Below are 14,013 nucleotides of genomic sequence, written 5' to 3'. Positions count from 1 at the left end.
TAGGGCCCATCCCTATTCTTTTGTCTCTGTTATTTCTTTTTTCTTTTGCCCTACCCAAGTACGGGGGGAGTTTCTTGCCTTTTGGGAGGTCTGACGTCTTCTGCCAGCGTTCAGTGGGTGTCCTGTAGGAGCAGTTCCACGTGTAGATGTATTTCTACTGTATCTGTGGGAAGGAAGGTGATCTCCGCGTCTTACTCTTCCGCCATCTTTTCTCCTCCCTCATTGAACTTATTTATAAAGTTATTATAGTATTAAACATCATAATATGTTTGAATAAGCTGATAGTACATAAATATGGCTTAATCTACTTTGTTTACTATTTTTATATTACATATCTGGTAATTTCTTATAATCTAGAGGTGAATGTTTCTATGACATTATTCAAAAGCATAAAAATTATTGTTGATAAAGAGTATATTGTTTGGGGTTTCTTTTTAAGGTGATGAAAATGTTCAAAAATTGTTGTGAGGATTGCACAGCTAAATATACTAAAAATCATTGAACTGTATGCTTTCAATGGGTGAATTATATAGTATGTGAATTATATCTCAATCAAATTGTTAAAGAAAAGAATATTGTTTAATTCTGTCACAACAATCACCAGTGTTTAAGTCTATTTGCCTTAGAGCAGGACACGCTAAGGCAGAATGTCAATTTCACTTTTTTCTAGGTCGTATGTTCTCCTGTGCCATCAGTAGGCAGGTTAGAAAGGAAACAACAGGCCCTGAATGGAGTCCCTTGTGCTCAGTCCCATGTCAGCAAACCCAGACTTCATACCTAACCTAACTGCAGTTTTAGCCTCTCCCAGGAATGTGACCTTTAACCATTCTGTTTGGAATGACCTGCTCAGCCCTAGTGAGGTAATCTACCTGCAAGACCTCACCTTCCCCCAAAGGAAGGGGACCTTGCCTGAAACAATCCACTCTTTGCTAGAATAACTTCCTTGTTCCACTTCCTTCTGCCTATAAATGTCTTCCATTCTGTACAGCTCATCTGAGCCCTTTTCTATTTATGAGATGGGACGCTGACTGATTCATAAATCATTGAATAAAGGTAATTAGGTCTTTAAATTTACTCAGTTATTATTATTATTTTTTTAACAGCAGCTTCAGCCTTGGGAGCCCTAATTGTCATAACAACTACTAGTGTCTGAGTTCTAATATGCCAGACCCTGTGCTGAGCATTTTGTATACATTATTTAATTCACTGAGATAGGTAGGTGTTAGTATCTCTGTTTAACAGATGAGAAAACTGAAACTGAGAATAGTTAAATAATTTAACTTCATTTGCATAGACGGTAAATAGTAAAATCAGGAAGGGAACCAGGTCTGCTTGATTTCAAATACTGTACTTTAAATTCCTGTCCCCTCATAGGATCCCCTCCTGTTGTGATATTCCCTTGCATTAAGATGGTGAAGGGCAGCAGAATATGCCACGCTAAAATATGTTTCCTAGGCATAAGGATTATTTTAGGCTAATTCATCTTAAGAAACAGCAAACACAGGAAAAAAGCATTGAAAATGAGTACAAGTCACTCTTTTGTAAGAGACATTTGTATTTAGAAGAGAAATCCCTATTTGTAGGGTATCTCCTTCTCTGTACCAGGAAGAGAAGCATGACTCAATCTCTAGAAACTTATCAGTGGAGAAGGCAAGGACTTAAATCTGTATAACAACAGTACCCTTGATTATTGTGCTTTGCCTGATGAATTCCCATACTGTTCTCTCTTCCCCCAATATCTTCCTTTATCTTTAGTTAGAAATGGTTTTTAGGTGGTGACTTGGGCCACTTTGGAGAGTTACTCAGTTTTCCTGGGTGTCTCCCAGGAAACGTATACAGGAGGTATACATGTCATTCAATTTCTGTTTGTTTTTTTCCTATTGATCCATCTTTTCTTTACAGGGACATCTCAGCCACGGACCTAGAAGGATAGAAGGGAAATTGTTTTTCCTCCCTCACAAAGGGAAATAGTTTAAATAATTACAAATTTTTTCTTGAACAGCGCCCTTTCCTCCGGTAGTCATTCTTTCCATCTCCATCTCCTCCTCCCCCTCATTCTCCTCCTTGGCAGCCTCCTTTCCTCCTCCTCTTCTCCTTTTCTTTCTCCTCCTCATGCTGCTTTGTTTTGAGGCAGGAGATAGATGGGCCCCAGACTGAGCAGCTGGGATCTCTCCCCTATAGACAGATACCCCAAGATAAAGGTAATGGTAGGAGCAAGGAGGAGCTGAGTCCTTCCCAGATAAAAGATAAAGAGACCACATATTTCCCATTCTTGAGGTCAAGGAGACCTCCTGACTACACGTGTGTGGCAAAGCTCCTCAGGGGTCAGAAAGGAAGGGGGTGCCACCCCATAATAGGTGGTGTCAACCTTCCCACAGGCCTCTGCACTGGAATCCATCTTGGCTAAGAGATGCGCATGCACACAAGGGAAGACCCTGAGTTAAACCAAATATGGGCTCAGAGCCAGGCAGAGCAAGAGGATTGGCCGTAGGAAATCCAGAAGAAATGCCCCATATAAGTCACTCAAACTACCACAAGGGCGTGACTCTCTGAGCCCACGTGTGTGAGTCTATTCACAGGTACTCTTTTCCTCCTAATGAACACTTTAGTTGTTTCACTACTTTCTGTCTCTTTGTTGAAATTCATTTCTCCAAAGCAGACAAGCCAGGGCCTTGTCACCAGCCGTTGGCCCCTGTGGTCTAGTGGTTCGGATTCAGCGCTCTCTCCGCCGCGGCCCTGCTTCACTCTCTGTTTGGGGAACAGATCCTGTTCAAGCTGCTGCAGGCCGAGGCCACCCGAGATCAGTTTGAAGCTGAAAACTAAAAGATAATGAAGAACTTTGGGAAAAAGTAGAAATCTGAATACGTAACTCAGGAGTAATGGCAGTTTAATTAAATTCTGGCTCCTTTTGGCAAGTTTTATAGAGGAAAAAGATATGGTCTTGGACTTTATCGTGTTATAAAATCTTGATTCTAATTCCTAAGAATAGACTTCTTTTTTAAGGTTGCCATCTGTCTGGGACTGGCTCAGAGTGGCCACAGATCACGGACTGGTATAGTGGGACATTCCAGATGGGAACTGGAGCAGGGGAGACAATCGCAGACTGTCCATTTTTTTCATGAGAATATTGTCCTCTTTACTATCTAGGAAGGCACCTGATGTTTCCTGTCATTTGAATCTTCTCATATTAGTAAAATTATACATCAAACGTTCATTAAGTGCCTCTCATGTACATAGCACTATTGTATAGCTTTGGGGCTGAGGGGTAATGGGGAGTCTTTATCAACCCAAAGTCCTATCAGACTCGCCACCATCACAAGTGCCCCAAATAAATATATAATCTACATAAAAATGTTTCCTTTGAAAATGAAGTTTTAAGAGAAATCCTGCAGTTCATCCCAACCTCCCCTCTCAACAGAAGAGGCTGCTAATCCCTTCCTGTAGAGAAATTTTGAAACCTATCACTACTGAAAAACCTTTTTTTTTTTTTTCTTTTTTGGCCGTGAGGCACGGCTTACGGGATCTTAGTTCTCTGGCCAAGGATGGAACGCAGGCCGCCCAGCAGTGGTAGAGCCGAGTCCTAAACACCGGACCACCAGGGAATTCTCTGGAAAACCTAAAACTTATAAAGTATGCTGTTTTCCTTCAATGAGCTTATAATCTAATTGGAGAGTAAATAAATAAACTTGTGGGAAAAGTAAATAGCACTAAAATATTTACTGGAGCATTTTTGGTGGGGGGAGCACGATTTTTTTATAAAAATGAGTTCTCATTTTCCACTTGTTAAAAATCACATTCAATTAGGACATGAGCCTCTTTGGGGGAGTGTTATTCTGCCTACCAGAGTGTTTAACTTGATTTAAATGTATAGGTTTAAAGGATTAATTTACATGTCTGGGTTGCTCAAAATCTGCATATTCATTACAAGTGCTTATCTTCAGGAATGGCCTCAGATTGGCTCCTGGGAAATGAGTTCTGATCCATTAGAATATTCTGTCTGAGAAGAACATTTTTGTATGCTTGACATTTTGGGCCAAGCGGTACAAATCCGATTAAATAGTTCATTCTTAAAATGTGGGGAAAAAAAAAAATCACATTCAAAAATCGGCAAAATAACAATAATAATAATAATAATGCCCTGGAGCGTGAGTACATGGGAGGGGTGACCCCAGCCCAGCCCAGCCCTGGGGGGAATGGGTACAACACCACATGGGGCAGCTCAACAGGCAGGACAGACCAGGTGGTGGACCAGGGGGCACCCTGTGGGCAGTGACAGCAACAGGACGCGGGGCCGTGGGGCTGGACACCTGGAGGCCACACTGAATGGCCTGGGGTGAGGCGGACTGCCCGCTGCCCAGGCTGGTCCCATATGGTCCTGAGCAGGCTTCACCCAGCTTTGGGGCAGTGGGATGTCAGGGGCCAGGCGTGATCCACAGGTACCTTTCTGTGGCCCCTGAGTTTGAACATTTGGGGTGGGAGGAAGAGGGGCTGTGGCAGTGAGGGTGAAGAGAAGAAATTTGCCACCCCAAAATATGTCTTTTTGGGCAAAAGGATTATTATAGGCTGATTATTTTTTTAAATAGCAGACACTGGAAAAGCTCTGAGGGCTGAGTAGAAGTTAGGCTTTTTAATCAACATTTACATTTGTAAGAAAAATCTCCATTTGTGAAGGTGTCTCCCTCTCTGTACCTGGAAGAGGAGAATAACTAAATCTCTAGACACTCTGGTCAGTGCAGCAGGCAGGGACTTAAATCTGCATAACAGCCTTACCCTTGTGTATTATGCTTTTTCTGGTCACCTCCCATAACTACTCCCTTCCCCAACATCTTTTTTCTTTAGCCGGAAATATTATTTAAGGTGATGGCTTGGGCCATTCTGGGGAGTTACTCATTTTTCCTGGGTCTCTCATAAGAGACAGGCATGTTTTTAAACTTCTGTTTTTCTCCTTTAAATCTGTCTTTTATTACATGGGGGTCCCAACCAGGAACCTAGAAGGGTGGAGGGAAAATTATTTTTTCTCCCCCGACAAGAGCAGGAACACCTGCTACCAATACTATTGCCCAGGTGGAGCCCCACCATGTCTAGGGAAGGTGGCAGGGAAGCAGCCTGTGACACAGTGGCTCTCCCAGAATGAGGGCAGGAGCCAAGGTACTGTGGGAGGCCCTGGGGCCAGGGAGACAATGGGCCCTTTCCTCTACCAATTGGCTGGAAAGCAGGCAACGCAGGGCTCTCTCCCCGTCACAGGAGGGATCCTGTGGGAAAATTCAGGTACCATCACAAGATCAACTGTCACAAAGTCAATAAGTCCCAGAAGCATCACAAGGAGAGCAGAGGTCAAGAACGAGCATCTGGAGCTCTCGACCTCGGTGTCAATCTGGTTCCATCACTTGCTGCCTATGTGCCCCCAGGCTTCAGTTTTCCTAGCCATGGAAAAGGGAAACCATAGGAAGCTGTGAGGACTAATTAACACACCTAAAGTGTATAGAACAGTCCCTGACAGCACAGAGTAGTGTGCTAACCACCATTACTGCTTCCTGAAGGAGGGACAACCTCAGGTTGGAGTGCTCAGGCGAGCTGCTCGGAAAAAGGGAATCGCTTGGACTGGATTTGACAAAAGACTGGTATTTGAACGGCAGGAACTTCTTAAACTGCAGAGGAGCAAACCTTGTCACCCCAGAATGTGTCTCTTTGGCTTCAGGATTACTGGGGGCTGGTTGTTTTTAAGAAACAAAGGGCTCAGGAAGAGTTTTTTACTGCCTCCCTCAATAGCCTAAAATAACTTAGATGAAAGGCCTCTTCTAGGACTTCCCTGGTGACGCAGTGGTTAAGAATCTGCCTGCCAATGCAGGGGACACGGGTTCGAGCCCTGGTCCGGGAAGATCTCACATGCCGCGGAGCAACTAAGCCTGTGAGCCACAACTACTGAGCCCACGTACCACAAGTACTGAAGCCCGCGCACCTAGAGCCCATGCTCTGCAACAAGAGAAGCCACCGCAATGAGAAGCCCGTGCTCAATGAAGAGTAGCCCCCGCTCGCGGCAACTAGAGAAAAACCTGCTCGCAGCAACAAAGACCCAACACAGCCAAAAATAAATAAATTAAAAAAAGGCCTTTTCTAGGAAGAAGAAATATCGCTGTAGACAACTACAGTGTAATATAAAGGAAGTGTGGAGAAAAGCCTGTTTGATCAAAGTCTCCTCCTTGTCCCATTGTCTTTGCATGGTCCAGCAAACATTTATTTAACAAACTTTTGCTCTTTTCATCTTCCTATAAAATGACATTCTTTCCTTTGAAGACCCAAATCCTACCCCACTTCTCGTCTCTCAGATGGCATGTAATCTTCAATTGCCTAACTTGTCCTTGGGCCCCATATTCTTATGGAACCCCCATACCTACACAGTTAACTTTGGTTTTCTCCTGTTAATCTGTCACATGTCAATTTAACTCTTAGGACAGCAAGAAAAACCTAGAAGGGTAGAGGAACGCTTTTTCCTCCCCCACAAACTCAAGACTCTAAACAGCATGTGTGAAAAGAATAGAATGTGTGAAAACGGTATGGTGTTTGTTTCTGTGATGCTGCAGTGAATTCTGCCTCTTCTGTGTCTCATCCAATAATAGTTCCAGGTAAAAGTGATTAGCATCTACTATCAATGAGTAATGGTAGGAAAGTGTTAGAGAATCATTGCAGCTAAGCATTTTCACAGTGCATTCTTTATCTTTTTAAATTTAATTTATTTTTTCATTTTCTTTATTTTATTATTTGAAGTATAGCTGACTTATAATATTGTATTAGTTTCAGGTGCACAACATAGGAATTCATTATTTCTATACATTAAAAAATTATCACCATAATAAGTCTAGTGACCATCTGTCTCTAAACAAATTTATTACAATATTACTATGTTGTGACTCCTTTATTTTGTAATTGGAAGTTCGTAACTCTTAATCCTCTTCACTTATTTCACTCATCCTCCTATGCCCCTCCCCTCTGAGAACTAACTGTTCGGTCACTGTATCTATGACTGTGTTTCTGTTTTGTTCTGTTTGTTCATCTGTCTTGTTAAAAAACAAAGAGTCCACATAAAAGCGAAATCATATGGTGGTTTTCTTTCTCTCTCTGACTTATTTCACTTAGCATAATACCCTTAGGTCCATCCATGTTGTCGCAGATAAAGATTTCCTTCTTTTTTTATGCATAGTAATAGGCCACTGTATATGTAAACCACATCTTTATCAATTTATTCATCAGTGGGACTAGGGTTGCTTCCATAACTTGGCTGTTGTAAATAATGCTGCAATGAACATAGATAGGGGTGCATCCATCTTTTAGAATCAGTGCTTTTGTTTTCTTCAGAAAAATACCCAGAAGTAGAATTGCTAGATCATATGGTGGTTCTATTTTTAATTTTTGGAGACACCTCCATATTGTTTTCCATACTGGCTGCACCAATTTACATTCCCACCAAAAGTGCACAAGGGTTACCCTTTCTCCACCTTTTTGCCAACACTTGTTATTTATTGTCTTTTTGATAATAGCCATTCTGAAAGGTGGGAGATGATATGATGATATCTCATTGTGGTTTTGATTCACATTTCCTTGATTATTAGTGATGTTGAGCATCTGTTCATGTGTCTGTTACCATCTGTATGTCTTCACATAGCTGGTAGACAGAGTCAGGATTCTGATCCTTATCCATTGTATCATGCTATTTCTCTGAAGTCATATTGGATTCTTACATGGATAATAATTAACTGGATACGGACTTTCTTTTTCAAGCATTCATTTCCTTGTTTATATAGTAAGAAAGTGAATATCTTTTTGAGTTATTGGAACTCAGTGGTTAAATAAGGTAAAATATTTGTAAGACTCTTAAATAACAGATGGCAAATATTTCAATGATCAATAATTATAGGGCAATTTGATAAGGCAGTCTAAAATAAGACCAATATTTATTGTAGTAATAAAAAAAAATTGGATATATTTTCTTTTTTTAGTTAAGGTATCTTGAAACTTTAACTAAAAGCTTCTAGACCTTTCTGTTCTGTAATTTTCTGATATACAAAATAAGTGATATTTTGTTACATATGAATAAATTAAACCATTTCTCCAATTTACATTATTAGTATACATTACTAGGACATTTATAGTAGAATTTGCAGTTTTTCTGATCTCTAACCCACTGATAAATACCCTGGCAATACTTTATACAATTAAAACTGTGATTTTGCTGTCATTTAGATTTATTTTAATACTAAGACAGTTCACAATATTAACCAAACTTTTCCTTTAAATTCAAAACATGGTCAGGGCTGGGAATCTTTCTCTTGTTGAGATGACATCCCCTAGGAGAATAAAAATAAATAAACTTTGGATTTGGAGGAAAATGGATTTGGACCTTCAGGGAAGAGCCTGAGATAGGGAGATCTTGGTGATCCTTACCGTCACAGGCCACTGGGACTGCTCACACACCAGCGTGTTTCCAGGAGTAGACGCTAAACTTTAGTTTGTAGTTTTATGATCCTTCTTTATCTGTATGCATGGGCTATGCTTTTGGTAAGATACCTTCCTAGAAGTGGAACTCTTGGGCCAAAAGTTATGCATATTCTAAATATTGAAAGATATTACAGGTTGTCTTTTTTTAATTCCATCCATAGTGTATAAGAGTTCCTGTATACTACACCCATTCCAACACCAAATTTTATGTATCTTTTAAAATTTTGCAATTGAACACCCCAAAAATTTGTATCTTATTTTTTTGTTGTTTTGAATTCCTTTGATTATTAAAATGTTAAATATATTTGTATGTTTTTATATTGACAGGTTATTTGCCTTTCTTTTTCTGCTAATTCTTTGGAAACTTCACCCATTTTTATTGGATTTGTAAGAACTCTTCATATATTATGAAAATTTACCATTTATCTGTTACACAAACTATTTATATGTTGAAAATATTTCCCCCAATTTTTTGCTTGTATTTTAATTTTACTATACCATTTACTGAAAAAAAATTTAAATTTATATACAATGAAATAATTTAATTTTCTCTTATGACTGCTGAGAATTGTTTAGAAAATTTCTTCCAACCTAGAATTATGTTAAAAAATAGTACCCTGTATGCCCTACTAATTTGTTTTTTTAGCTTTTTGTGTTTTGTTTTTTGTTTTTTTTTACATTTGTATATTTAAATCTACCTGGAATTTATTTTTGAAAATTATATGAAATAAAATATAAATCAATTTTTCCCCCAAAGTACATCTAATTTCTTCAACATCACTCATTTGACATTTATGCTTTAAAAGTACTAACATATAGATATTTTCATATGTTTATATATCTTTACATGTACTATATATTTATACACATACTACACATGAATGTTAGCAGTTTTCACATATATAAATATAAATATAAACACACACATATATATATGTATATTGTCCCATGCATGTGTGTGTATATATATGTACATATATATATATGTTACCTGCTTATATTCATATAGAGTATATGAATATACACATATATAATTGGGTATTTTATTTTATAATGTATATTTGTTATAATTTCTGTGCTAATAACACATTATTTTAATTAATGTATTTTATAATATATTTTGGTGTACTAAAGGACAAGTTGCTACTCATCATCCTTTTTCTCACATTTTAGGGAGTATTCTTGTACATTTAATTTTCCAGATGAACTTCAGAATCACCTTAAGGTCCATTTAAACATCCAATTGAGATTTTGATTGTGTTTGCATTGAATTTATAGGTCAATTTGGGGAGAATTTAAATCTTTATAATATTGAGTATTCTCAACCAGAAAATTAACATAATTGTCTACTGATTCAAGTTTTCATTTATATCCTTCATTAAATAAAGTGTGTTTTACATAGGTCTTTTACATTTCTTATTATTTTGATTCCTAGGTATACCGTCTAGGACTAGATTTGGCTGAAAGTAAAAGAGACTCAAAGTAATAGTGACTTAAATATGAGGGAGATTTATTTCTCTCTCACATGAACGTGTGTCACAAAGTGCTGGTAGGTCAGCTCTCCCACACAGTCTTAGGGTCTCAGTTTCCTCTGCATTGTCCTGTCAGTTCCGGTCCTCACGACTCACAATAACTGCAAGAGTGGCAGCCGACATATCTGCATCCCAGGAAGACTGAGGAAAAGGTACACAAGAAGGAGACAAGGAGAACATCCAGATATCTTACAAACAAGGCCTCTGGAAACTGACACAGAATAATTCCACTCGTATCCTACCATTTCCCACTGGCCAGAATAAGGTGTCACATGGCCAGCCCTCAAAGGCAAGAGAGCCAGAGAAATACTTCCTTTATTCTGGGACACTATGAATCAGTTAAAAGTCCAGCCTTCTATTAATATGAAAGAAGGGAAAGTGGACATTAGGGGACAACCAGCAGACTCCACCGCAGTAAATACTTTTTAGTTTCTGTTACTATTATAAACACATATTATTTTGCATACATATTTTTTCACATACATTTTCTTATGAGTATGTAAACAGCGTTAAACTCAGTTATAATTTGTAAAGTAGTGCCCTCCACCAAAATCTATCTAATAAAATGTAGAATCATGCCACTGTGCAGTTAGTAAAATGACCAAGGTGAGACCGTGTGACAGCCTGATCCAAATTAAATTTGGTGTTACCTGGGACAGTTCTGTATTCTTCTCCTGGTTGGGCTTCCGGGGTGTCTGAGACAATTCAAGGAATTGTCAGATCAGATGGTACCCCTTCATTGATCCCACTGGGGAAGATCAGACTGGTAGAATCTGGAAACACAGGAATCTACCTTTTCCTCTCCTAGAGTTCCCTGTCCAGCAATCATTCTCTTTCCACATGCCCCTCACCCAAAGGTAAAACTCGAGCCCACCTTTCATTTAGAACTGGTGCTCAGAGGAAGTGTATTATTTGCTGTGTATACAAATTCCTAACAATGCGAGACACATTATAACAGTTTTTTGGTAACACATGCACTTTGTAATAAAAGTAAAGACAAAGATAAACATAAAAAGTAGGCAAAAATCACATGTAACTCCATATATTGAAAGTAGGAAATATTAATTTTTTTCTTCTTTCTCTCCCTTTCCTTCTTCCTTCCCTTTTTTTCTTTTTCTGTAAACTTATAAGTTGACCATGAGATGCGGAGTAGATTGAATTGCACAGCTTTGCTGTTCAATCACCCATTCTTGCCACCTATAGTGTTCAAACCTTTCCCATATCATTAATCTCAACTGAGCTAGTGGGAATTGGACCCTACAAACAGTTTTTCTGCCAAAGGAGATGTCCCCAAGTGAATGTTTACAATATTTTTACCTAGTAAGCCAACTTTTTGTGTTTTTTTTTTTTTAAACTAAGTCAAAACAAAAACAACAATCTGTTCTCCCCATGGGCTGATAAAATGGCTCAAAATATGTTGGAATTGAGATGAAAACAAATCACCTCCGTACACCTTCAGGACTTGCAAAATCTAAACTAATATCTAAAGAAAAATGTATAAAGCAGTAGATAAAAGACTCATACTTCGGTGAGTGAATATTCTTGCCTGGAGTTAGATAAAACCATTCACATCACATTCCTCATGAATGTAATCATCTAAGGCTGTATGGTTTGGAGGCCAAAATGATGGGCTCAGTTGTCAGGCAGAACTGGTTTGTAATCTCTCTTTGCCTATCCATACAATCTTGGCTACATTATTTGTTCCTGCTAAGGCTTAGTTTCCTCATCTTTTGATTGAAGGTAATAACAACACTTTCCTAGTATCATTGTTGTGAGCATTAAAAAAGATAATCCACGCAAAGATTTCAGACCACAGTGAACTCAATAAACATTAGCTATTATACCACATAATAATGATAATAACAATAATTATTATCATATATTATTATTATTTGTACTCCTACCATGTGAAAATGTTAATCTAAGCTCCAGTGAATCACACTGCCCTTCATCTATGATTCCTTTCAATGCAATATTACCATTTCTCCCACAATTGGTGGAATCTGTCTCTATATTCCTTGAATCTGGGCTGGCCTTGAGATTCCCTACGGTGAAAGTGACATTGGGTGATTTCCAACCCTAGACTGTAAGAATTATTGCTACTTCCACTCTTGCTCTCTTGAAACATGTCTGCCATTATAGGGAGAATCACTATCTAGCTTCCTGGAGGATGAGACACCACGTGGAAGAGAACAAAGGCACTCTAGGCAACATCCAGTGCACACTGCCAGATACGTGTCTGAGGCCATCTTGGATCTTCCAGCCCCAGCCGAACCATCAGATGATCTCAGGAGAAGTCAGCAGAGGACCCTTCCATCTGTGCTCAACCAAAATTGTTCATGAGCAAGTAAAATCTTTCTTGTTTTAAGCCACGATTGGTGGTTTGTTATACAGCAATAGTTAACTGATCCAGTTTTATATATTATTTTCCTCTACAAACTACTTTCACTTAAATAGTTTAAAGGCCCAAAGCTGTGCTTGTGCATATTCTTTAAAACACATATGCTGGACCCTAGGAGTAGAAGTTTCAGTTTATGCTTGCTGAGTCAACCTTCAAATGGAGAGATTTTACTTGGAAAGGAGGGAAGCTGCAAGATACAGACAGTAAATCATATGATCTAAGAAAGAACAGGACAATTTTATATTTTTTGTAATTTCTGCTTGAAATCTAGTGAGAAAAATACTTTGCACTGATGTTGAAAAAGTTAAGTAGAATATGTGGCAACATTTTAATAATTAGAATTCTCAAGGGCTATTTTCCTTAGCAAGGCACTTGAAGCATTTAAGGAATCAGGGAAATTGGGACCTGAAACAAGAAAGGCTTAACTATGCTTGGTCTCAGGCAATATCAATCATCTCTGCTTTGCAAATGACATGGGAACCAGAAGTAAACCCAGGCTAGATGCAGGAACTTAGGGAACAGCCCAGTGATAAGCCATTTCCTTGAAAACAGAAATGAAAGAAAACAGGAAAGGAGAAGGTGTAGGAATTTCAGGGGTTGAGAACTTTGAGAAAGGATAAAAGATTGGTGTTTAAAATAAATGTGGTTCAGCCTAAAGTCTGAAAAAAAGAAAAAAAAAGAGGGAGGGAGGGAGGGAGGGAAGGAGTGAGGAAGTTTTTGTGGTCAAATTGGGAATTTTCCTAAAGTCTGTGCCAGAGCTTAAAAGGAGCACATTAGTGGAAGAATTAAGCTTCTTACAGATCAGGGTAAGGAAAGTTCTTGGGAGAAAACCAGAGAAGGGCTTCTCAAAGGTCTCAGAATCTTTGTGGATATTGTGGTGTAGTAAGTTGATTTTTCTGGTAAACTTATTTGGGCTCATGTTAAGTGACTAATCGATTCTAATTCTCATCTCACTTTGAAGAAGAGGGTAGTTAAAGACCACTTCGTTTCTATTTTCCACTATGTAAACCTATTCAAATGAAGCAAGCAAGTTAAATATTTCAACTGTGTTTTAGTATGACAATATTTTGTTGTAAACCTAGAGAAGGAGAACTCAGTCTTAAAATATAGATGAAGCCCTCTCATTTCCTCATCATGCAATTTATCAAGAAATGTATCATACACTATCTTCACTTGCTTTTCTTCCACTTACTTTTAACTCACTGAAATAAAGTTTTACTCCCCCATCAATCATTGACTCTTCTTATAAGGTCCCCAAGTTTGCAATGGAAACATTTTAGTCTCTATTTTCACGACTAGGGTAAAGCAGTTGACAGTAACGTGTACTTCATAAAATTCTCTCTTCCCTTGATATCTATGACACAGATTCTCCACCTCTCTCTAGATTCCCTCCCTTTGTCCTTTAAATACCAGTGACCCAAAGTTCTATTCTGCTGTTGGAACTCTTTACTTTTGTATTTGCCATAGTTTTTCTTGTCAATATTATCTATCCTCATCCATAATTTAAAAACATTTTTTATTATATAAGCTTCAGGTGTACAGCATTATGATTTGTAGGGTACGTGTATACCCTACAAAATGATCACC

Source organism: Balaenoptera musculus, chromosome 5 (genome assembly GCF_009873245.2).
Source record: "Balaenoptera musculus isolate JJ_BM4_2016_0621 chromosome 5, mBalMus1.pri.v3, whole genome shotgun sequence".
NCBI lineage: Eukaryota > Metazoa > Chordata > Mammalia > Artiodactyla > Balaenopteridae > Balaenoptera > Balaenoptera musculus.
This window is presented reverse-complemented; position numbering follows the sequence as displayed.